Source organism: Lithobates pipiens, unplaced genomic scaffold (assembly GCF_037356315.1).
Source record: "Lithobates pipiens isolate NorthernLeopardFrog02 unplaced genomic scaffold, aLitPip1_a1.2 Scaffold_10, whole genome shotgun sequence".
In the NCBI taxonomy this organism is placed as follows: Eukaryota; Metazoa; Chordata; class Amphibia; order Anura; family Ranidae; genus Lithobates; species Lithobates pipiens.
Window position 1 is genome coordinate 18,518,395 of NW_027507686.1, and position 26,494 is coordinate 18,544,888.

Genomic DNA, 26,494 nt, shown 5'->3' on the forward strand with positions numbered 1-26,494 from the left:
TGCTTTTAAAGGAATCCACACAAAAAAAAAAATAATCTACAGCAAGAAAAAAAAAAACCCCACTTGAGTAGGAATTTTAATAGCACAATTACATGCTTTATTCCCAGACCCTCCCAGTGCCATGGAGTCAGGGAGAGAAATGGCTATATGATGCTGGGTGATATTCCAGCATGTTCCATGGGATAGGCAGGCCGGCCTTATGCATTAATGTATTCACAATAGACAAAACAAACGTGTTGATTTTTGTTTATTAGGATGTAGGTGTGTATTTGTTATACTGCTGGTCAGAGCGGATATATTTATAAGGGGTGGGGGAATTGGCGTGGTGAAATTGGAGAATTAGATGCTGGGGTGGGAAGGTATTGGTGCACCTGCCGGACCTAAGGCCCCGTTCACATTAAGTCATTTGGAATCGCGGGCAGAATCATCGCAATTCCAATTTGGGAGTGGGTGTGTGGCAAGAGGCAGGCTGTGATTGGGAGGGGGTGTGTCAGAGGCAGGCTGTGATTGGGAGGGGGTGTGTGCCAAGAGGCAGGCTGTGATTGGGAGGGGGTGTGTCAGAGGCAGGCTGTCATTGGGAGGGGGTGTGCCAGAGGCAGGCTGTGATTTGGAGGGGGTGTGTGCAAGAGGCAGGCTGTGATTGGGAAGGGGTGTGTCAGAGGTAGGCTGTGATCGGGAGGGGGTGTGCCAGAGGCAGGCTGTGATTGGGAAGGGGTGTGTCAGAGGTAGGCTGTGATTGGGATTGGGTGTGCCAGAGGCAGGCTGTGATTGGGAGGGGGTGTGCCAGAGGCAGGCTGTGTTTGGGAGGGGGTGTGCCAGAGGCAGGCTGTGATTGGGAAGGGGTGTGTCAGAGACAGGCTGTGATTTGGAGGGGGTGTGTCAGAGGCAGGCTGTGATTGGGAGGGGGTGTGTCAGAGACAGGCTGTGATTGGGAGGGGGTGTGTGCCAGAGGCAGGCTGTGATTGGGAGGGGGTGTGCCAGAGGCAGGCTGTGATTGGGAGGGGGTGTGTGTCAGAGGCAGGCTGTGATTGGGAGGGGGTGTGTGCCAGAGGCAGGTTGTGATTGGGAGGGGGTGTGTGCCAGAGGCAGGCTGTGATTGGGAGGGGGTGTGCGCCAGAGGCAGGCTGTGATTTGGAGGAGGTGTGTGCCAGAGGAAGGCTGTGATTTTGAGGGGGTGTGCCAGAGGCAGGCTGTGATTGGGAGGGGCTGTGTGCTAGAGGCAGGCTGTGCTTGAGCAGGGTTGGGTGTTTAATAGGCAGGCTGTGATTGGGAGGGGGTGTGTGCCAGAGGCAGGCTGTGATTGGGAGGGGGTGTGCCAGAGGCAGGCTGTGATTGGGAGGGGGTGTGTGTCAGAGGCAGGCTGTGATTGGGAGGGGGTGTGTGCCAGAGGCAGGTTGTGATTGGGAGGGGGTGTGTGCCAGAGGCAGGCTGTGATTGGGAGGGGGTGTGTGCCAGAGGCAGGCTGTGATTGGGAGGGGGTGTGTGCCAGAGGCAGGCTGTGATTGGGAGGGGGTGTGCGCCAGAGGCATGCTGTGATTTGGAGGAGGTGTGTGCCAGAGGCAGGCTGTGATTTTGAGGGGGTGTGCCAGAGGCAGGCTGTGATTGGGAGGGGCTGTGTGCTAGAGGCAGGCTGTGCTTGAGCAGGGTTGGGTGTTCAATAGGCAGGCTGTGAATGGGTGGGGGTGTGTGTGTGTGTGTGTGCCAGAGCCAGGCTGTGATTGGTCAGGGAGATTGGTGGTTGAACAAACTACCCAATCCAGGCATGCTGTGTGTCTGTACAGTGCCCTGTACCTCTGAATGGCAGCCAAAGGAAGAAAACTGACCACGCTAACACAGATCAGCTTCTGTACTTTGTGTGGTCAGTTTAGATCAAGGAAGAAAGGTGACTGGCAGGATCAGATGGGTACTACAAATGAAAGTAGTACATGAAAATGATAAAGACTATGATTAATAAAATACAAATCTGTGAACACACACATAGAAAAAAATATATATATTTAGGGTAACATACACTTTAAGTGCAAAAAAAATAATGGTCAGGGCTCTCATTGTGGACCTCCTTCTGAAAATACTAGTTGATTGGAGTTCAGACTCCACTGCCTAAAAGATAAGTGTTTAAGGATGGAGGAGGAGTGGGAACACAGCCTGCACCTCCTCCTGGCTTTCTCCTCGCCTCTTCTGAGCCATTGGCTCCCGCTGCTGTCAATCACAGCCAGTGAGCCAATGAGGAGAGAGAAAGGGCACGACCGAGACACGACTCTGTGTGTGAATGGGCACGCAGAGCAGCGACTCGGGAGCTTGGGTGCCCCCATAGCAAGATGCTTGCCTCGGCGGCACTCGACAGGAGGGAGGGGCTAGGAGCGCTGGCGGGGGACATGAAAGTAGGAGGAATCGGGGCCACGCTGTGCAAAACCGCTGCACAGAGCAGGTAAGTATAATATGTTTATATGTTATATTTACATGTTTATTTATTTATTTATTTTTAATTGCCTTTAATATCACTTTAAGTTTTGACAAAAAAAAAAAATCTGGAAGCTGATTGGTGCAGCTGTGCATAGAAACCAGATTTCACACTCTTTAGTTGTAGTAAATCAGCCGCACTGCATATCCAATCAGGAAGGCCCTTGTGCTGAGGGTGGTTGGTAAATCCAGAGATTGTACAATTCGAGTGCTTTACAACTTGTACATACACCTTTACTAGCAGTCAGAATCATTTATAATTTAGTAATAATTTTAATAGTTTAAAACAGAACTGTGGTTGCTATGGGTTACTGCCCTTTGTATATTGCGCCAAGTAAAGGAAGGCAGAGGGAGTTACCTGAACCCAGCCGATCACTATGCCAATCATTCTCCGAGTCAACGTGCGCCCGTCTCTGCGATGGCAGCCAACCACATCCTTGTAGCAGGCGTGCTCCTGAGGTGGATGAAGCTACTTTCCCTAGATGACAAGATTAACAGTTCCAGGGCCAAAGGAAATCTTTTCTTGGATGGCGATCAAGCGCCAGGAATTTCAGGTTTGGCCTGATGTTCCTGGTAGATGCAACTTTGCACCATACCCAGGGAGTGCCCATTCACAAATCCGAGAGGCCCCGAAGGCGAAGACAAAATAACACACCACAAGGTGCGGAAAAAGCCGCGCGGGGCGGAAGAACGACGGCATTTCTCAGACAGCAGAGAGAGGAGAATAAAGCAGCCCAGGGGAAGGCGAGCCAACGGAGGGAGAGATCGTCTGTATGCAGACGTGTGCCACTCATCCCATCCCCCAGACCTCAGCGGTACCCCCGATACCCAACTAGGGCAGTCATCAGCTTTATGGGCCCGTTTAGACCTTGGCGCGCCTGAGGCGTCGCATCAGCACGTGCTACAAGGTCTAACGCGACAAAAACGGTCTAGGGTCTTCTTCACACTCAAAATACTGACACAGAACAAACGCACTTCTATGCCCCGTTCACACGATCGGACATTCCGACCACAAAATCTGTCGGATTTTTTTTCTGACCGGATTTTGGCCCAAACTCGTCTTGCATACACACGGTCGCACAAAGTTGTCGGAATTTCCGATCGTTCTGAACGCGGTGACGTCAAACACGTACGTCGGCACCATAAACGGGACCAGTAGCCAATAGCTTTCGTCTCTTAGTCTATTCCGAGCATGCGTGGCACTTTGTCCATCGGAATTGTCGACATGCGATCGGAATTTATGCCATCGGATTTTGTTGTCGGAAAATTTTAGATCCTGCTCCCAAACTTTGTGCGTCGGAAAAAGTCAGACGGAGCCCACACACACGGTCGGATTTTCCGACAACACGATCCGATCGTACATTTTCCGGTGGAAAATCCGACCGTGTGTACGGGGCAATAGTGTTCATGATGCGCGTTGTTTGGCACGTTAACCGCTTGCTGACAAGCTGGTGTCATTATACTGAGGCAGATTGGCACAGCTGGGCGAATCGCCGTAGGTGTACGTCGGCCGCTTTAAGATTGATGGGGGGCCTTAAACTACGTAGAGGGTTCTTTATGGTAAGAGCGGCAAGAATGTGGAATTCCCTTCCACAGGCGGTGGTCTCAGCGGGGGGCATCGATCGTTTCAAGAAACTATTAGATAAGCACCTGAATGACCGCAACATACAGGGATATACAATGTAATACTGACATATAATCACACACATAGGTTGGACTTGATGGACTTGTGTCTTTTTTCAACCTCACCTTCTATGTAACTATGATCTGTCAATGTAAACAGACAGATCCCTGTTCTGTCAGGGGAGTGGAGAAAGATCTACTGTTCCTAGTGATCAGGAACAGCGATCTCTCACCTCCTCTAGTCAGTCCCCATCCCCCCCCCATCACAGTTAGAATCACTCCCTAGGGAACACATTGAACCCCTTGATCCCCTTGATCGCCTCCCTAGTGTTAACCCCTTCCCTGCCCAGTGACATTTACACAGTAATCAGTGGCTATTTTTAGCTCTGATCGCTGTATAAATGTTACTGGTCCCAAAAAATGTCTGACCTGTCTGCTGCAATGTCGTAGTCTCGTTAAAAATTGCATTACTAGCAAAAAATAAATAATAAAAATGCCATAAAACTATCATCTATTTTGTAGATGCTATAACCATTGCGCAAACCAATCTATATATGCTTATTGTGATTTTTATTTTTTTTTTACCAAAAAAAAATATATATGTATTCTGCTATGTGGCTACAAATTGGCCTAAACTGGTGAAGAATTTTTATTTATTTATTTTTTTATATATTTATTATAGAAAAAAGGTAAATATATTGTTTTTTTATTTTCGCTTTCCTTTTTTGTTTATAGTGCAAAAAATAAAAAAACGCAGAGGTGATCAAATACCACCAAAAGAAAGCTCTATTTGTGGGGAAAAAAATTATTTTGCTATTTAGCAATGCGCTACTTTAACTGGTAATTGCGCAGTCCTGCAACACTTTACGCCAATGGGATTTATATAATTCACGCAGATAGAGATTTCTTTTTGTGGTATTTGATCACCTCCTGGGTTTTATTTTTTTTTTTTTATATAAATGAAAAAAGACGGAAATTAAAAAAAAAATATATATATTTTTTTTCTTTTTCTGCTATAACACATAAATAAATAAAAGAAATGAATCTCTTCATAAATTTTGGGCAAAATGTATTCTGCTATGTGTCTTTGATAAAAAAAAAATCCCAATAAGTATATATTGATTGGTTTGCATGAAAGTTATAGTGTCTACAAACTATGGGATATATACCGGAATTTTTTTTTTTTTTATACTAAAAATGATCAGCAACTTACTGTGTCACTGGTGATGTTAGCCCAACCCCCCCCAGCATCAGTGTTAGCCATTGGCTTCCACTGCCTTCAATCACAGGCAGTGAGCCAATGAGGATCCATGGTCCCGCCCCCTACCCACCTTTGAGCACCAACCCTTGCTTTCACCCCCTACCCAGCTTCCAGTACAGAGAAGATATAAAGAATTATTTTGTATTGCTAAGTAATTTGTATGGAATATGGTAATTATAACAAGGAAATAAATAAAATGGATCCCTTGCAGCCAGCAGCAATAGACCCCCCCAGCAACAATAGACCCCCACAGCAACAATAAACCCCCCAGCAACAATAGACACCCCCAGCAACAATAACCCCCCCAGAAACAATAGACCCCCCAGAAACAATAGACCCCCCCCAGAAACAATAGACCCCCCAGCAACAATAGACCTCCCTAGAAACAACAGATCTCCCAGCAGCCAGTAGACCCCTCCCTAAAAAGTAGATCCCTTCCTGCAACAATTGACCCCTCCAGTAACAGAAGGTCCTCCACCAGCAACAATAGATTGTCACACAACAATAGACCCCCCAGCTACAATAGACCCCCCCAGGAACAACAGATCTCCCAGCATTCAGCAACGGTGGACCCCTCCCTAAACAGTAGATCCCTTCCAGCAACAATCGACCCCCAAGTAACAAAAGATCCTCCACCAGAAACAAAAGATTGCCATGCCAAAATAGATCCCCTCCAGCAACAATAGATCCCCCAGCAGCCAGCATCAGTAGACACTCCAGCACACCCCAGCACCCCTTGCCATTGCATACATTCAGTGCGGGAGGTGAAGGAATTGCCCCCCCATGTTCCCACTGAAAAATAGCCCTGGGACTAGCCTGTCCACAGACCATTAGAGGCGATTCAGTTCGCATTGTGCGCTATACAAGTATTTCATTCATTCATTCATTCATTCTATTAATGAGAATTTTGCACAAAGTATTTTATATTTTGCATAATGTGAAACTTTCATAAAATGTAAATAAGAGAGCCCAGGCTCCTGTATGATTTTCAATAAAAGCTTCTGATTTTCTAATGCTAGTTCCTCTACAATGGCAGCTCGGATTCGTAAAATATAAAAGCGATTCCCACGTTGTTTTCAGTCTGATTTGCGGCATTGTAACCGGACCTCCGAGGTGACCGGCGGAAGAGCTAAAATCAATATACAGAGATGATCAGAGCTGATTTCTAGGGACGGTTCAGGATTCTTGTCCCTAGAAATGTCCCTTGGTTTCCATACTGGCTGTCTGTAGTAGAAAATTCTTCTATTAGTAGGCGGTGGGAGCGGTCGCACCATCTGGTGGCGCTCTCTCGGGGTTTTTTTAATTTAATATCTATTGACCGGCAGCATTGAAAGTGCAAAAAATTCATCCAGGGAAAAAATGTGTGTTCCTCGCGGGAGGGGATTGCGTTTGGAGAAAAAAGGAATGCGCCCGCCTGGAGACAGGAGATTGCTGGAGATTCTTTACAGAGCTGAACTCCCGACAGATAGAAAACATGAATGAAATCTGTGAATTCATTAATAAATAATTAATAAATCATTAAATCTGACCTCCGACCTCACCTTCGGCCTCGCTCCTCTCCTGGACTCAAATGGCGCCCTCTGATTTCACCGCACACTGTGTGGGGAGATTTCCTGACACTGGAGCATCTAGTGCAGGGAGTATAGAAATATAGTCTATCCACTTGAAGACCGGGCCTTTTCTGGCACTTTTTGTTTACAAGTTAATCCGTATTTTTTTCTGGAAAATTACTTAGAACCCCAAAACATATTGTTATATATATATATTTATTTATTTATATTTTTTTTCCTTATTTTATATATATTTATATATATATATATATATATATATATATATATATATATATATATATATATATATATATATTATATTTTTTGTATATATAAAATAAAAATTTCTGGAAAATTACTTAGAACCCCAAAACATAAATTTATATATATATATATAAATAATTAATTTTTTTATTTTATTTTTTTCTTATTTTATTTTTACATTGTCCCTGTTTTTGTTTATTTTTTTTATCACTTTATTCCTATTATAAGGATGTAAACATCCCTTGTAATAAAAATAAGCATGACAGGTACTCTTTATGGAGAGATATGGGGTCAAAAAGACCTCAGATTTCTTCTTCACCGTCTAAAAGCAAAAGATCAAAAAAACAATAATTGGATCTTTTGCTTTAAAATGAAAACAAATTGTTTACTTCCTCCCTAGCCTGGAAGTGACGTCATGACGTTGCTCCGGCCCTCCTAGGCCATAGAGGCAATCAGAGATGATCTGGTCTCTGGTAGCCTCTTTGACCGGTCGGATTGTCTCCTTGGGCGCGCTGGTGAAAAAGTTAAACCCAAGAAACGCCACTGAGCGGTGAAAGTGATCCGGTGACTAATGAGCCGCTCAGACCGCTTTCATGGGAAAATCAGCAGCCAGCTGAAAAAAAGAAAAGAAAAATACCGGGGCTACGGCTGATCACTTGCAAACCGCAACATGTGTGTGTGTGTGTGTGTATATATATATATATATATATATATATATATATATATATATATATATATATATATATATATATATATATATATATATATGTGTATTGCTGTTGGCAAGTGGATATAGCATAGAAACCAATCCGCTTCCAGGTTTGATTGTCAAAGCTTAATTAAACAAGCTGAAGTTAGAAGCTGATTGGCTCCCATGCACGGCTGCACCGGATTCTGAGGGCTCCAGTTTTAGAAAATCTCCCTCTGTATGTGAAATAGGGCCTAGAAACAACCGAGCGCATTTTGCTTTTTTTTTTTTTTTTTTTAATCCTACCTAAAACACACTGACACTCATTTTTAAAAAAATGCTTTACGAAAAAAAAAAAACGACCTAAAATATTCTGACCCTGACCTTTTGACTTTGGCCTTGACCTTTGACCTTTGATCATGACATTGACCCTGACTCTAAAATTCAACCTTCATCTAGATATTTATTCTTTCTTTTTTTTTTCTTTTTATTGATGTCTCCACTGCTTTAGTAAATGCACCCGAAGGGTCCCAGCACGCATAGATGGACTCAGATGTCCCTCTTGTGTCTCATGTGTTTCCCCTCCGCTCGGAGCGATGCCCCTTCTCACCTGTGCCTGCTCCAGGAATTCCTCCATCTCTTCACCTGCCAAGCAGAATGCTGGCAGGGCACCATGTCCAACCCCCCGCCACACTCTACACACAGGACCTGCTTCCCTTCCCGGTGTCTGCGGCTCGGCTGCCATTCCTTTCTTACAGCCGACAGAACTTGGAAGAAAGCGGAGTGAGCGGACCAGGACATCTTACATCCCAGGCAGATATAAAAGGCACACATGGATTCAGATTGAAAACATCATTAGCCCTTTCAATACCGGGGCACTTTTACCCCCCTTCCTGCCCAGGCCAATTTTCAGCTTTCAGCGCTCTCACACTTTGATTGACTATTGCGCGGTCATGTGACACTGTATCCAAACTAAACTTTTATCGTGTTGTTCACACAAATAGAGCTTTCTTTTGGTGGTATTTGACCACCGCTAGATTTAGATTTTTTTTGGTAAACAAATGAAAAAAGACTGAAAATTCTGGAAAAAAAAAAAGCTTTTCCTAGTTTCTGTTTCTGCACCGATAGGCCACAATGACCTGGCCCTAAAGGAAGTGGGTTGAATGAAGCTGGTCATCAGACTGGGGACATCTAGTGGCAAATAAAAGTACTGTGGGGGGGGAGGGATCTCTGGATTGAAGCAGAGTTTAGCAGCTGTTTTTTTTATTTTATGTAATAGGCTATGTATTTTTTTCATTTTTTTTTTAAATTTTGTTATTTTTGGCTGAAGTTCTGTTTTAATAGATTCAGAATTGTTTTTTTTATTACTTTCACTGGAAAGTTTTTTTATTTGTTGCAAATCAATTTTTTTGTTAATTATTCTATTTTTGCCTGGCATTGGGCTATCGGTGGGGGAGGGGTATTGCGATCTGTGTTCTCGCTGGGAGGATTTCCCTTCACTTTCTATCTGGCGGGTATCAGACAGAACAGCGAATTGTACTCTAAGGCCGCGTACACACGGGCGGGCTTGTCTGACGGACTTGGTCCGCTGAAACGTGTTTCAGCGGACAATCCGCTCGTGTGTGGGCTTCAGCTGACTTTTTCAGCGGATAGTCTGGCGGACTAAGTCTTTCGGAATTTCCGTAATATTGTCCGTCCAAACTTGGTTTCAGCGGACAATCCGCTCGTGTGTAGGCAAGTTGGACGGACTAAGTATGGCGCATGCTCAGAAAGGATTTACACGGCGGAAGGTTGCATTGCAGTGTATTGGACGTCATATTTCTAGTCCCGTCGTACGTGCTGTACACGTCATCGCGCAAGCTTTCAGCGGACTGTCTGCTCATCGTGTGTGGTCAAGTCCGTTCATTCAAAAGTAGGACGGACTGTCTGTCGGATTGTCTGACGGACTTAGTTGGACGGACAGTCCGCCCGTTTGTACGCGGCCTGAGATTTCAATAACGCGTTAAACGTTTGCATTTAAAATGCTACTAAACCCACAACAGTAAAAATCAGTCTGTATACGCAGTAAAGCATGCTTGTTATACTCACTGTAGAACCTAAGGGGTTAATCCTCTGCATTGTGTAAAAAGGCTGTTTGATCCTGTCTTCTCTTATCCTCTCCTTTTCCACTGTCCCCAATCCATCTCCTGATAGTACAGAAGCTTGGGGGGGGGGGGGGGGGCACTTCTTGGGAGGGTGCATGTGATTAGCACAGGGCCAATCAGCACTGTCCAGAGGGTCAGGGGTCATGCAGCCTCATAGGATCAGAATGAAAACTCCTCCTAAAAACTTTAACCAGACACTGATAGAAGTCACAAGACTGCTATATACTGCTGATGAGAAAAGGTATTTAGCAGTTTATATTTACTAAAATAATTGCATTTCCATGTTCTTTGTACTGCGGGAGACCAGATATAGTGACTGCAGGGTCCTGGGGAGACCAGATATAGTGATCGCAGGGTGCTAGGGAGACCAGATATAGTGACCGAAGGGGGGTGGGGAGACCAGATATAGTGACTGCAGGGTCCTGGGGAGACCAGATATAGTTACTGCAGGGTGCTGGGGAGACCAGATATAGTGACTGCAGGAACCTAGGGAGACCAGATATAGGGAAAGCAGGGTGCTGGGGAGACCAGATATAGTGGGGGGTAGAACTCCTCTGTATACCTAAAACACACTGACATTGATACTAATTTAGCTGCTTGCCAATCAGCCGCCGCAGTCTTACAGCAGAATGGCACGGCTACGCAAATTGCCGTATCGGTATGGAGGTCCCCTTAAAGACTATATAGCAGGCCCGTCGCCCAGAGCCGATGCGTGTGGCTGACAGCCGCGATGTCCGCCGGCCACCCGCGATCGCTCCTCAGAGAGCCAGAACGGGGATCTGTCAATGTAAACAGGGGAGTAGAGAGAGATCTGCTCTTCCTAGTGATCAGGAACAGCGACCTCTCTCTATTCCCAGTCAGTCCCCTCCCCCCACAGTTAGAAACACACCTAGGGAACACTGTTAACCCCTTGATCGCCCCCTAGTGTTAACCCCTTCCTTGCCAGTGACATTTATACAGTAATCAGTGGCTATTTTTAGCTCTGATCGCTGTATAAATGTCAATGGTCCCAAAAAAGTGTCAAAAGTGTCCGATCTGTCCAATGCAATGTCGCAGTCCCACTAAAAATCACTGATCGCCGCCATTACTAGTAAAAAAAAAAAAAAGCATGATAAAAATGCTATAAAAAGATCCCCTATTTTGTAAATGCGATAACTTTTTTGCAAACCAATCAATATACGCTTATTGCGTTTTTTTTTTTTTCTTACCAAAAATATGTAGAAGAATACACATCGGCCTAAACTGATGAAGAAATTTGTTTGTTTCTTTTTAATTTTGGAATATTTATTATAGCAAAAAGTAAAAAATCTTGTTTTTTTTGTTTTTTTTCTAAATTGTCGCTCGTTTTTTTGTTTATAGCACAAAAAATAAAAACCACAGAGGCGATCAAATACCACCAAAAGAAATCTCTATTTGTGGGGGAAATTTTGTTTAGGTACTGTGTCGCACGGCCGCGATATTGTCCGTTAAAGCGACGCAGTGCCGTATCACAAAATATGGCCTGGTCATTAAGGGGGTAAATCCTTCCAGAGTTGAAGTGGTTAAAATACACTTTTTTTTTTTTCTTTTAAAGAAAACCTAACTAAAATATTCTGACCCTGACCTTTGACTCTGACCTTTGACCCTGACTCTAACCCTGGCACTGATCTTTACACACCTTGTCTATCTATGTATATGTTTTTCCTCTGGCAAGGAGAGAAAGATACAATGTATTATATTCTATATCCTATATGTATACAATGTATATGTATATACAATGTATTATATTCTGTATCCTATATGTATACAATGTATTATATTCTGTATCCTATATGTATACAATGTATATGTATATACAATGTATTATATTCTGTATCCTATAGGTATACAATGTATATGTATATACAATGTATTATATTCTGTATCCTATATGTATACAGTGTATATCCTATAGGTATACAATGTATATGTATATACAATGTATTATATTCTGTATCCTATAGGTATACAATGTATTATATTCTGTATCCTATATGTATATACAATCTATTATATTCTGTATCCTATAGGTATACAATGTATCTTTCTATTCAATCAGAAGAGAACGCATACACAGGAGTGGACTTTACAGTGATTGATCACCGTGGCAGCCAATCAGAGGCTATCACGGCGGTCAGGTGACCAGGAACCGGGCTTTCTGGTTCCCGATTGTTAGTACAGGACCTGGAGCTCAGGGTGAGAGCCCCCCAGCACACATATCTGTGACCCCGCATATATGAAGGGGTTAATCTGACGGTCTTCTGTATTATCAAATACAAATACTCCTCCTGAGACTTCATTTGTTTTTACACTGCAGGTTAAAGTTTTATTCTATATATGGATGGGGTGGTGAGGTGTTAGAACCTCCATCGGGTTTTTATTGCTGTCTGTGTCCCTGTGACTGAGGCTCACCCTCTCTATTGTTCTGATCACCAATGGAACGTAGAATGGAAATGAGGAGTAAATCCAATGTTCTGATTTGCCACCAGACCAGGAAGAAAGGGGGGGGGGGGGCGACTTATTTCACTGCACACTGTGAGCTACTTACCCTGTGCATTAGAAGCTGTAATAAGTCAGATGGCTGGAGGCCATCCGGCATCATCTAGCCCTTTCCTCCCCAGCACAATTGTCCCTGGCCCGCCCTTTTCATTCACATTTTTTTTTAAACATAGAGGCTCGGGCTGCCTAAAATGCCCACTCCTCCAGAGTGATATTCACCCATCAAGGCAATTTGATATTCTCCCACTTCTTACATCAGGGCAGAGAACTCTTGGGAGGAGTACTGAGGTCGGGTGCTGTGATGTTTTCAGTAAGCTGTGTACAGGCCCCTCCCACCAGATGTGTACAGGCCCCTCCCACCATATGTGTACAGGCCCCTCCCACAAGACATGATCTGCCTGCATTTCATAGCGACACACAGAGACCCAACTCATTTTCCTGTATCTAAATTGGATGCTGAAAGCATACCCATGTGCAGCGGGCTAGTATAGGAATGACTTTCACACGGCGGACCAATCAGGTCTGTCGTTTTTTCAGGCGGACCTGATCGGATGCTCCATTCACCCCTATAGGGCAGCGAATGTCAGTGGTGACACGTCCGCTGACATCCGCCGCTATCTGATCCTGTCCGTGAAATCCAGATGATGGTCCTATTTTCCATCCGTCTGGCAGATCGGATTGGATGAAAACAGACAGGTGGTCCGTTTTCATCTCCCCGTAGAGGAGAGCGGGACTGTGTCCGCCTGCACAGTGAACGGACACGGACCTGTCACCCGCCTGCTCAGCAATTTCCCCCCCACTGAGCATGCGGAGTCTGTCCAACACAGGCGCCCATGTGAAAGGGATCTATCTTTGTATTATTGTATATTATTGTGCTCTCTAGCTCCCTTGTCTCCTTCTCCTCCAGGGACTTCTCCCATCCCCTGGAGCTCCTTTCCCTAATCTGTCCAGCTTTCTCCTACTCTGTCCACTTTTAGGCGATCCCTGAAAACAAATTTCTGCAGGGGCGCCTATCCTGCCTCCAAATCTTCTATTTCCCCCATCAGTTCATCCCTCACAGTTATCACCTTTTTGTTCCACCACCCCCTCCCTATTAGACTGCAACCCCCCAGGAGCAGGGCCCTCCTCACCCTCTTGTATTGAATTGTATCGTCTCCCTTTATATCGTAAAGTGCTGTGCAAACTATTGGCGCTATATAAATCCTGTATAATCAGTGTTGGCTGGTGCAACCCCCATCGGTCGGACCATCAATCAAACCCCCCCCCCCCCTACCATGTTTGGTCGATCGATCTGCAAATTCCTCCCACTAACACCAACGATGGGGCATAATCCCTCCCACTGACTCCACTGATGGGGCACTATTCTTCCCACTGACACCAATGATGGGGCACTATTCCTCCCACTGACTCCAATGATGGGGCACTATTCCTTCCACTGACACCAATGATGGGGCACTATTCCTTCCACTGACACCAACGATGGGGCACTATTGCTCTCACTGACGCCAATGATGAGGCACTAGTCCTCCCACTGATACCAAAGATGGGGCACTATTCCTCCCACTGACACAAATGATGGGGTACTATTCCTCCCACTGACGCCAATGATGGGGCACTATTCCTCTTACTGTCACCAATGATGGGGCACTATTCCTCCCACTGACTCCAATGATGGGGCACTATTCCTTCCACTGACACCAATGATGGGGCACTATTGCTCCCACTGACGCCAATGATGGGGCACTATTCCTCCCACTGACACCAATGATGGGGCACTATTCCTCCCACTGACACCAATGATGGGGCATTGTTTTTTTCCCACTGACAATGGGACCTTTTCTACTCCCACTAACCACAGCCCGGCCCCCCTAAAGTCCCTGCACTTGCCCCATCTAGGTCGCAGGCCTGTGTCTCCTTCTCTGTGTCTCCTGCTCAGCGTCTCCTCCTCAGCGGCTTCTCCTATGTGTCCTCCTCCTCCTCGGCAGCAAATTCGATCACTTCTCCTCTCAGTCAATCTGGTCACGGGACCCGCTTCCTGATTGGCCGAGAGGAGAATCGGGAAGACATTGCGAATATTAATTCGCTATTGTCACACAACTGGGTGGGCTTTGGGCACAGTGCTCTGAGCCCAGAGTCCACTCTTTTTTTTTAAGCCAATTAGAGCCTCAGGCTCTAATCATGTGCCTTAAAACAAAACAAAAAAAAACCCCATTCAATTCCATGCATCCCGCACCACGCGTGTAGATTAGGAGCCGGACGCATAGATTAGGGGGGTGGCGCCCCTGCACCCCATATGCAGGGGCCCCCAATGTGTATAATAATAATATTTAGTGTGCATGTCTGAGTCGGAGAACATTCTCCAAACATCTCTGACAAACTTCCTGAAAATGTAACATTGCAAAATATTACCAAACGCGCAGATTACATAATGCTGAGTGTGGAAATACATGAAATAAATCTAATAGCGTGTTCTGGGTGGAGTATCAGACTATGTGTGTGTCTTGTCATAGGAATTTCTGCATCCCCCCCCCCCCCATCTCCAGCAAATGCTTGTTTGGGGGCAGAATCTCCTTTCTTCGCCGAAATATAAATAATTTTTTTTTACTGAACATCAGTGCCGGTCACAATAGATCCATTGCAGCCCTCAACAGAGACACTGCAAGCTGCAATTGTTGACCTTTGGGAAATGCTAGTTGCCTGGCTTACTTTGGATCCAGTACTCCCTAAAATGCTGACCCATAACAAGGATACAGTAATGATGTGGGAGCCCTTTATTATCACATTATTGGTTCTGGGTCAATGGCATTAAGAAGCTATTGAAACCATTAAATCAGCAAACAGCCAGGTGACCAGAGAAAACAGTCCGCACTGGGATCCCAGCATTTCTCGCAGTCCAGGATTACTATAGAGCAGGGGTCTCCAAAGTTTCTAAACAAAGTTCACCGTCTTTTAGACTTCAGGGGGGCCGGACTGTGGTCTGTGGGAGTAGAAAAGGTCCCATTGTCAGTGTGAAAAAAAACAATTCCCCATCATTGGTGCCAGTGGGAGGAAATGTGCTGCATCATTGGTATCAGTGGGAGGAAATGTGCCCCACACCCAGTGATGTGTTTTGGACCCCATTGTTGTCACTGTCTGTATGCCCCCCCCCCCCCCCCACCTGTTTAGAAGGCAAAGGCCCCTGAGCCAATGTAATTTTTCCCCGTACACACTATCTGATTTTCCGATAACAAATCTTGGATGTGAGCTTGTTAGCTGAAAGTCCGACCGTGTGTACGCTCCTTCGAACATTTGTTGTTGGACTTTCCGCCAACAAATGTTGGCTAGCAGGTTCTCAAATTTTACACCAACATAACTTTGTTGTCGGAATTTCTGATCGTCTATACACAAGTCCGACGCACAAAAGTTCACACATGCTCGGAATCAAGCAGATGGAGCCACACTGGCTATTGAAATTCAGTATTCTTAGCTTGTCATACGTCTTGTACGTCACCGCCTTCCCATGTTTGTAATTGTTGGCCAACATTTGTCTGACCATGTGTATGCAAGACAAGTTTGAGCCAACAACCTTCAAACAAAAATCCACGGTTTTGTTGGCAGAAGGTCGATCGTGTGTACGGGGCATAAGTGTTGCTACCAACCCTTGATTAACAATGGATATCCCAGACGGGCAAAGGTGCAGGATACTCATGGCAGGCCTCTCACCGAACACCCCACCGATTGAGCTTTTGTAGAGCTCCTTCTCTTTATTTCACTTTGAATTGAGTGGAAAGGGTTACAGAAGACAAATTGTGTTGTATGTTATCCATCAGCAATATGTTATCAAGGGATATCCTCGTTTCTATTTTGTTAATACTGTAATTGTAACATGACGGTTGACCATTATAGCCAGAGCTCCATCTTGTCATATCTGGTGTGGTTTACCAAAACTATATGTGGCTGAGGAGCACACAGAGGTCGGGGGCCTCAGCACAGGACTTCATATAAAGACCTTTGTCAGTCCTTCTGGAGATTTAAAAACATTTCTAGGGGAAGTGAAAGAAGAACATGAGCTTGATTCGGTTGTGCTAAATTGTGTGTGTGTGTGGACAGGACAAGGTGATCTAAAGCCCAGGGAAAACATATGAAATTGCGCCCCCCCCCAACAAGATGTTTGATCAGTATGTATCAGCAAAAATACCCTCCCTTATTGAGGACTAATCTGCACGCTCGTCCCCTAAGCATACATTCCTCCTCCTCCCAGTACAAATCTGCCCCTTGTAAAAAAAAAACCCTCCCAGCACAACTCTTTGGCCCCCCCATCCCCCCCAGCTCAAATCCTTACTCTACACATATGCCCCCAGGACAAATCCCCCATTAAGAAAAAAATCCCCCCTCCAAAATCCTCTCCAAGCAAACCCCCCCCACTCCAAATCCCCCACTTCCAGCACAAATACCCCTCCCCTTATCCCCCAATACTATTCAGGAATAAGGCTGCTTGATGCTGAAACGCGTTGCCTTTCTTTGCTGTATACACCGCTGTTCAATTCTATTGTGATGCTGGATCTTCACATCTACAGGTCATAGCGCCCATTTCCACCCTCTGGAAGGTTCAGGAGCTTCTATCCAAATTTACTCACAGTTCCAATAACGGATGGCATTCATCCAATCCTGGATTTAAAAATCCTAAATGCCTTTGTGAAGTTTGCAAGTTTCAAATGGACCTGCACCGTTTTTGGCAACACGGTGCGCCACAGTGCACAATAGTGCTCTCTGGGCACGGCATTGCACATGCATTGGAGCTGCCGTTGGGCTGCCGTTCAAATTGAACATAACGTGCATGGACGTTTGTTGTGCACCACAGCAGAAAAGTGCATTTTGGCCCTCCTGTATATGGGATAGAAACTGAAAGGAAAAATCTCCAACAGGACACATAGGAAGACATACACGGACAACAGGTTGAATACTTCCCCCTCTATTAAATACTAAGTTTGGCTTTATGTAGACTTTAGATCAGGGGTCTCCAAACTTTCTAAACAAAGGGTCAGTTTACTGTCCTTCAGACTTTAGGGCGGCCGGACTGTGGCTACTGGGAATAGAAAGGGTCCCAATGTCAATGGAAAAAAAAAATGCCCCATCATTGGTGTCAGTGGGAGGAATAGCGTCCTATCATTGGTGTCAGTGGGAGGAATAGCGTCCTATCATTGGTGTCAGTGGGGGGAATAGTGCCCCATCATTGGTGTCAGTGGGAGGAATGGTGTCCTATCATTGGTGTCAGTGGGAGGAATAGTGCCCCATCATTGGTGACAGTGGGAGGAATTATGCCCCATCATTGGTGACAGTGGGAGGAATTATGCCCCATCGTTTGTGTTAGTTTGAGGAAATGTGCCCCAGTGATGTCATTGGGCCCCATTGGGAGGAATTGTGCTCCATCGTTGGTATCACTGGGAGGAATCGTGGCCCATCTTTGGAGTCAGTGGGAGGAATAGTTCCACAATATTGGTGTCAGTGAGAGGAAATGTGCCCCATCAGTGGTGTCATTGGGCCCTATTGTTGGTGTCACTGGGAGAAATTGTGCTCCATCCTTGGCATCTTTGGGAGTAATTGTGCCCCTTCATTGGTGTCATTGGGCCCCATTGTTGGTATCACTGGGATAAATTGTGCCCTATTTTTGGCATAATTAGGAGGGATTGTGTCCCATTGTTGATATCAGTGGTGAGGAATTATGCCCCATCATTGGTGTCAGTGGTGAGGAATTATGCCCCATCATTGGTGTCAGTGGTGGGAAATTATGCCCCATCATTGGTGGGGAGTTATGCCCCATTGTTCATATCAGCAGATGAAATAGTGCCCCAAGGGTCAGATAAAAGCAAGCAAAGGGCCGCATCTGGCCCCCGGCCACAGTCTGGAGACCAGTGCAATATAAATGTCTTAATGAGCTTGTGTTTTGTTACTATTTCACTGCAATGCAATGTTATCACCCGTCTTAGTTTTATATCAAAGGCTAGATGCATTATTTATTTTGTTCACTTTCAAACCCTTCCAGACAATTGCCAACCTGGCTTTGTGTTGCTAATCTTTAACTTATTTTCTCTGGACTTATCTTTGAAAAATTGATCCTCCTGTTTTTTATGGCTTACAACAAAAGCACAAATCTAATTAAACAAAGTAAGACATGCGAATTAATCCAGATTAGTGCAATCAAAGTCTGGACCTTTTTAAAGCCCAACTTCAGGAAAACCTATTTACTTCCACATAGATAGATGGGAAATAATGGGAAAACACCCCTTACACCAGTGGCCAGTGCAAAAAAAAAAAAAAAGCCCCCCTTATGCCATGTACACACGACCGCACTTTCCGTCAGAAAAGGTCAGACGGAATCATTTCATCGGATATTCAGATCGCGTGTGGGCTTCATCTGACTTCTTTTTTTTTCAAAAATTCTGACGGACATAGCACTAAAACATGTTTTAAATCTTTCAGACGGAATGAATTCCTTTCGGGAAAACCGTTCGTCTGTATGCTATTCCGACGGACCAAAAACGACGCAGGGGCAGCTATTGATAACTGGCTATTGAACTTCCTTTTTCTAGTCCCGTTGTACATGTTGTACGTCACCACGTTCTAAACGAATGGACTTTGGTGTGATCGTGTGTAGGCAAGTCCGTTTCAGCGGAACTCCCTTGGAAAGACCATCAGAGTTTATTCTGATGGAAAAAACGGTCGTGTGTACGCGGCATTACAGTGGTGGTCAGAAGGCCACCCTTACAGACAGCAAAAAAGGTCATTGATGTCCTGCAGCTGACCAGAACTATGGAGGAACCATCAATCGGCCTTAGCTCAAGGTTCTCTAAAGCCCCGTACACCTCCGACAGACTTCCGAAGGAGTTCTGCCGGAGTTCCGACAGAGTTCTGACGGACTTTTCGACTGAGCGGACTTGGCCACACACAATCACACTAAACTCCGACGGATTCGAACGTGATGACGTACGACTGGACTCGAATAAGGAAGTTCATAGCCAGTAGCCAATAGCTGCCCTAGCGTCGGTTTTATTCCGTCGGAATAGCATACACACGAGCGAATTTTTCGGAGGGACCGGGTCCGGCGGAGTTCTGTCGGAAAAATTTGAAGCATGTTCCATATTCTAAAGTCCGTCAGACTTTGGCGAATCAAAAGTCCGTTGCAGCCCACACACGATTGAATAGTCTGACGGAATCATTCCGTCGGACTTTGGATGTTCAAAAGTCCGCTCGTGTGTACGCGGCATTAGAAACCTCTGAAGGAAAGCTGGGGGTCCAGTAACCCTAATGGTCACTCTAGGCTCAAGATGGCTCTTTTTGATGTACAGTAGGTCAATAAAATTTGGCATGAAACCCCCTCACCCCCGACACTGTTGTGTGTTTGTGTCACGCTCGTGTCTCGGTTATGGAAGAACATTTGAAGTTTTGTATTTTCAATTTGTACGCCAAGGTGCCTCCTATCCATTGGACACAGAGGAAGATCTTCAGGCATTTTTGTCTCTTATCCCTCCCAGATGTGTGCAATTTGTTGGATTTTCAGTTTAGTAAATGAACATGTTTTCCATATGACTACATTTTAAAACAAATAAACAGCTTAACAACGTGTTCCAAAACGATTTCTTATTGCAAATACAGGAAAAGGCCGACCCCCCCCCCCCCCCACCACCACCGAACGCGGCAGTCTTAGATAATCATCTTAAATGGTTGGTTAGCAGTGATCCGAAATAGTAAAACTTCTGTCTCGGGAGATTCCCCCCCCCCAGTCGACAGACTCGCTCCAAAAACAAATCTATAAAAACAAAATGTCTTGCCAGAAGTCATTACTACGCTGTGTACAGTAGTGAGCGGGGAGGATGTGTTATTTCATAGTACATGAAAATATGTCAATTAAACATGAGGTGGAGAAATTCGGGGGCTTTCATTTGCCGTGTCTGTCTTTTGTCTCTCTAGATGCGGATTGGGATGCCGTCCAGCCAGCGATGAGCCGAGCAGCTTGCCGTCCATCGCAAGATTAACTCTCTTCATTTCCTTTGTTTTACTTGGCAACGAATTAATAAACATTTGACAAGTTATAATATTTGTCTGTTGTGTTTTTTTTTTTTGTGTCTTTTGTTGGGTGTTTCTCTGTATTACAAATAGACTAAAAGCTGTCCAAAGGACGCCCGTACAACATCGATCAAAAGCAAATGTTAGCCGCAACCCAAAACGCAGCTCTTCTTTCTATTTATTCGTCAAATGATGAAAATTGGTTTCGCCACTACTGGCTCACTCACAAGGACGGGGAAAAGGGTGATCAACCGGTGGCCCGTAGAGCCCTCCAATTAGGACGACCTTATTTCCAAACTGCCATTCATTCTGGGACACCCCCCCCCCCCCCCAAATCTTCCCAAAAATCAGTTTTTGGGGGACGGCGGGTGCGCGCCCTACCCAGAAGCACCGATCACGCCCCCAAAAAAGGCCGCCGCATCACCAAATCACTCACTGACAGTACTTGTCATGGCCAGCCGAGACCCGTTTTGTTCCAACGCTGGCTCAGTGATTGGACACACGAGGCAGGATTTATGATTTCTCTCCAATCACAAGCAGGGGGCGGGGATTCAAAAAGAAGAGGCAAGCAGGGCCAACCTAAGTGCAGTAGTACAATACATATTTTATTGATTGCAGTCAAAATGAACTCACTCTGATTTGGTTAAAAAAAGGGCACTTCTTAATGGTGAAGTCCGGATGGGCAAATATAATGGGCGATGTGGCTCCGGAGAAGGTGATCCTGTTGCGCTGTGCAGTCCCGTCTGGCAGCGCCAGTGGATTCCAGTGTCCCAGGCTGAGGTCAGCCTGCAGGAGCAGCGGAGGATCGTCAGTCTGTGGGGGTCCAGATTGTGTTGTAACAATGCTAATAGCGTGCACGTGTTCGGAGCATGCGTGCTCCTTCGTCAGGCATGGCATTCTCCATCTTTAAAGTGGTAAATAAAGGGAAAAGGACAGACAGACGGGCCAATGAAATTAGGGATTGTGCCTCTCCAGATATTAATGGCCAGGACTGTCAGTGAATAAAGGGGCGATGTGGCAGTTTTTGAGGCATCAGATCAGCCGGGGGGGCTGTGTCAGTTTAATATAGTCCTTGATTGAAGGTGCCCAGGACCCGGGACAGGCCTGCACAATGCGGGACTGTCCTGGGCAATCCGGGACACGTGGACACCCTACATCTGATGTGGCCCGAAACCTCCTCTCCCTTCTTTGGCACCCGCTGCTGTCAATTAAAGTCAGTGAGACAACGAGGAGAGAGAGGCCGAGCCGCAGCTCCATGTCTGAATGGACACACAGAGCAGCGACTTAGCTCAGGTGCCCCCATAGCAAGCTGCTTGCTGTGGGGGCACTTGGCAGGAGGGAGGGGCCAGGAGTGCCAGCGGGGAACCCCAGAAGAGGAAGATTGGGGCTGCTCTGTGTAAAACCATTACACAGAGCAGGTAAGTATTATAGGTATTATTAAGTATAAACGAAAAAGAACAAGACTTTAATATCACTTTAACCACTTAAGATCCGTCCTATAGCAGTTTTACAGCTACAGTGCGGCACCTCTGTGCCAGATATATATACAGTATATATACGTGGTCCGACTCTTACGGGTAGAGGTAGGGGGCATGTGCGCCGCCGCTGGCTCAATTCAGCTGTGTTTACACACAGCGGGAGCTGATATGTGGGTACTGCACCTGCCAATCATCAGGCACAGAGACAGAGCAGAGATCTGCTTATGTAAACAAGGCAGATCACCATTCTGCTAGTAGAGGAGACAGAGATCCTGTGTTTCTGCTAAGCAGGAACACAGATCTATGTCATCTTACAGTATAAGCACCTCCCCCACAGTTAGAAAGCACTCCCTAGGAACACATTTAACTCTTTATGGGCGGCACAGTGGTGTAGTGGTTACCACTCTCGCCTAGCAGTAAAAAGATTCACTGGTTCAAATCCCAACCACGACACTACCTGCCTGGAGTTTGCATGTTCAACCCCCCCCCCCCCGCCTGCGTGGGTTTCCTCTGGATACTCCGGTTTCCTCCCACACTCCAAAGACATGCTGGTAGGTTAATTGGCTTCTGTCTAAATTGGCCCTAGTATATGAATGTGAGTTTAGGGACCTTAGATTGTAAGCTCCTTGAGGGCAGCTACTGATGTGAATGTACAATATATATGTAAAGCGCTGTGTAAATTGACGGCGCTATACAAGAACCTTAAATAATAATAATAATAATAAATAACTCTTTGCTGACCCCTGATGTTAAAGTGAAAGTGCATTTTTTAGCATTGTTTACTGTATTGCATCACTGGTTCCCAAAAAGTATCACTTCGTGTCCGACTTGTTCACCACAATGTCGCAGTCCCTCTAAAAATCGCTGATCGCCACCATTACTAGTAAACAAAATTATACAAAAAAAAATAATTCCATAAATATATCCCATAGTTTGTAGAAGCTATAACTTTTGCGAAAGTAATCAATATACGCTTATTGGGATTTTATTTTTTAACTAAAAATATGTAGCAGAATACAGATTGGCCTAAATTTATGAAGAAATTTGAGTTTTTACCGGATATGTTTTATAGCAGAAATTTTCTAAAAATTGTTTTTTTTTTTTTCAAAATTGTCGGCCTTTTTTTGTTTACAGCGTAAAAAATAAAAACCGCAGAGGTGATCAAATACCACCAAAAGAAAGCTCTATTTGTGTGAAAAAAAAAAAACAGAATGGCCTGGTCATGAAGGGTGTTAAACCTTCCGGAGCTGAAGTGGTTAAGACAGGCAAATAGACGGTGCGCTCCGCAAGTGCAGTTGCTCCGGAGCTTAGTAAATGAGGGGAAGTTCTGCTGACTTCCATCATCCAATCATGTGCAAGCAAAAATGCTGTGTTTTTTTTTATTTTTTATTTTTTTTTTTTTCCTTGCATGTGATTGGGTGCTCTTTGCAAAGTGAAGCTTTACTTCATTTACTAAGCCCTTGCCTTTAGTAAATCAATCCCTGATGCATCTCTCTCTCTCCTTGCAGAGAGAGCAAAACAAACAACTGTGTGTAAAAAAATAAATAAAAAAAATAAATACCTAAATGAAGGTTTTATCTAGGCCTGTGCCCGGGTTGGTGACTGGATCAAGTAAGGGACAAAGGTCAGGGTCAGTATATTTTGGGCAGGATTTTAAAAACAAATGTTATTCAGTGTCAGTGTGTTTTAGGTAGGGAAAAAAAAAAAAAAAAGCAAAATGCGCACTATTGTTTCTGGGCCGCACTACGGGCACAAACAACAACCAACATTCACATATGTGGTATCGCAATGCAATCGTCAGGAGCAGGAGAATTTATTTATTTATTCTGGGTTGGTAGTAACAAGAAATACAGAGCTAAATAATAATAATAATAATAAAAAAATACTATTTTGGGCTAGTTTTCCTATAATAAAAAAAAAGAAAAAAAAATCAGGAGTTATCCATTTCCATTTACCACCTAATGAAAACCCAATTTACCCTGACGAAACGCGTTATGATCCACCTGCACTTGACATAACTCGTGGTGTATGTGTTATTTAGGTATTATAGTGTGCCCACTACATTCTAAACGCCCCTCAGGCCTGCACACGCACTCAGAACGCACCTGACCATCGTTGCACACATGCGATAGGTTGCCTGGAGGCGTGTCGGATAAATCACATGGCGTTTGGTCCGTGGATGTGCATTAAGGGGTTGATAGAAAATGAGTAGGTCCATGCAATCCAACAGTGTTCATTTTGGCAGCAAATTTCAATTTCGTTTTAGTCTTATTCTTAGGACTAAAATGGCATTTTAGTTTTAGTCCCATCTTAGTCTTCTGCAATTGTTTTAGTTTTCGTCCTATTTAGTCGACTAAAACTAATTTTAGTCGTCTAAAATCAAATGGGTGTAATTAAATTGTAATGCATTAGTTAACATTTCTCTACAATTTCCAAACTCATTATATACTGCTGGAGTGAAAAATCAAATATGTTATTACTTATGGGGATAATACCCCATCATTGCTATCAGTGGGATGAATAGTGCCCCATCTTTGGTGTCAGTGGAAGGAATATTGCCCCATTGTTGGTGTCATTGAAATGATTAGTACCACGTCTTTGGCACCAGTGGGAGGATTAATACCCTTCTTTGGTGTCAGTGGGAGGAACAGTGTTCCATTGTTTTATATCTGTAGGAGAAATTATGCCCCAATGTTGGTGTCAGTGGGAGGAATAGTGCCCCATCATTGGTGTCAGTGGGATGAATAGTGCCCCATCATTGGTGTCAGTGGAAGGAATAGTGCCCCATCATTGGTGTCAGTGGGAGGAATAGTGCCCCATCATTGGTGTCAGCGGAAGGAATAGTGCCCCATCATTGGTGTCAGTGGGAGGAATAGTGCTCCATCATTGTTGTCAGTGGAAGGAATAGTGCCCCATCATTGGTGTCAGTGGAAGGAATAGTGCCCCATCATTGGTGTCGGTGGAAGGAATAGTGCCCCATCATTGGTGTCGGTGGAAGGAATAGTGCCCCATTGTTGGTGTCATTGAAATGATTAGTACCCCATCTTTAGCGCCAGTGGGAGGAATGATGCCCTTCTTAGATGTCAGTCTGAGGAATAGTGCCCCATCGTTGATGTCATTAGTGGGAATAGTGCCCCTATTGTTGGTGTCAGTGGCAGGAATAATGTCCCATTGTTTTATATCAGTAGGAGAAATTATGCCCCAATGTTGGTGTCATTGGAAGTAATACTGCCTCATCTTTGGTGTCAGTGGGAGGAATGTTCCCTCGTATCAGAGGGAGGAAAAGTGCCCCAAGGCCCGGATGAAAGCAAGCATCTGGCCCACGGGCCACAGTTTGGAGACCACTGGATTAAGCCCATGGCGGGTGAAACGCGTTAGTTGGTGTAGTTCGGAAGGGGATGGAGCAGAAGCCTTTCTGAGTGGCTTTTGTTGTGTAAGTTTCTCACATTCCACTAGGAAAACCTGCACTGAGAAATGCCATGTAGACACTGCAGGTGTGCATGAAGGCGGGGAGTGCCTGCAAAGAGGCTGCAGGCGATCAGCAGCAGTATAAAAAAATGTCATAAAAACAAAACAAAAAAATGGTACTTATTTATGAAACACGGTGCTTTGGCTAATTAAATCTCATCATTCATATCTCCTTCTTTTCTCTATGGTTCCCACCTCCCGTCTACCTGTGTCATGGCGCACTCGCATGCGTAGATGTCGTACCGTTAAAGGGTCTTAGGTTGGCCGTTTATTTCAAGCCACTTATGTACTGAAGAACACGCCTAAGGATGTCATTATAAACTTCAAAGGACGATAGCGAAATGTCCGCACCTCCCGCATTTTGTTATGAATTTGCGCATAATATGGACATTAAATCTGCCAGACAAGCCGCGCTTCGCCCCGCCGTACAAATCGTAATTTAAGTTATTTTCTAGTGAATTTTTGGTCAGGCAGAGGAGCTGATCTGTGCTGGAGATAGGAGCAGCGAGACGTTTGCATTTTAACCCCTGGGGAACTAATTAGTGTTCTCGTTTTTATGTGGTTTCATAAACACCAACGCCGGAGTCAGACAGGGCTGGAATAATAGCCTTTCCCTGCTACACTCATAAATCCTAAAGGGGGGCTCCAACCCAGCTTCCCAGCTTATTACCTCTCTGTTCTGCGTCTTGTTATGGAGGAAGGATGTTGGAGGTTTTTTTTTTTGTTTTTGCAGAAGTCAATCATACCGAGCAGACAGCGATTAAATAAAATAACTGCTTAGTAATGTTATGAGCAGCTACAGTGCCTTGAAAAAAGTATTCATACCCCATGACATTTTCCACATTTTGTCATGTTACAACCAAAAACATAAATGTATTTTATGTGATAGACCAGTGGTCTCCAAACCGGGGAACAGACGCAGCCCTTTGCTTGCTTTTATCTGGTCCTTGGGGCACCATTTCATCTGCTGATACCAACAATGAGGCATAATTCCCCCC

General features: G+C 44.9%; 1 long non-coding RNA gene across 1 annotated transcript in view; it reads left to right on the plus strand.

The window, feature by feature from the left end:
• LOC143927758 (uncharacterized) overlaps positions 1-20,579 on the plus strand; it is a 31,424-nt gene extending 10,845 nt beyond the window's left edge. The window contains exon 2 of the long non-coding RNA XR_013262316.1: positions 20,455-20,579. This is a non-coding gene — a long non-coding RNA (uncharacterized LOC143927758). The remainder of the gene's footprint in view (positions 1-20,454) is intronic.
• Positions 20,580-26,494: the final 5,915 nt, after the last annotated feature.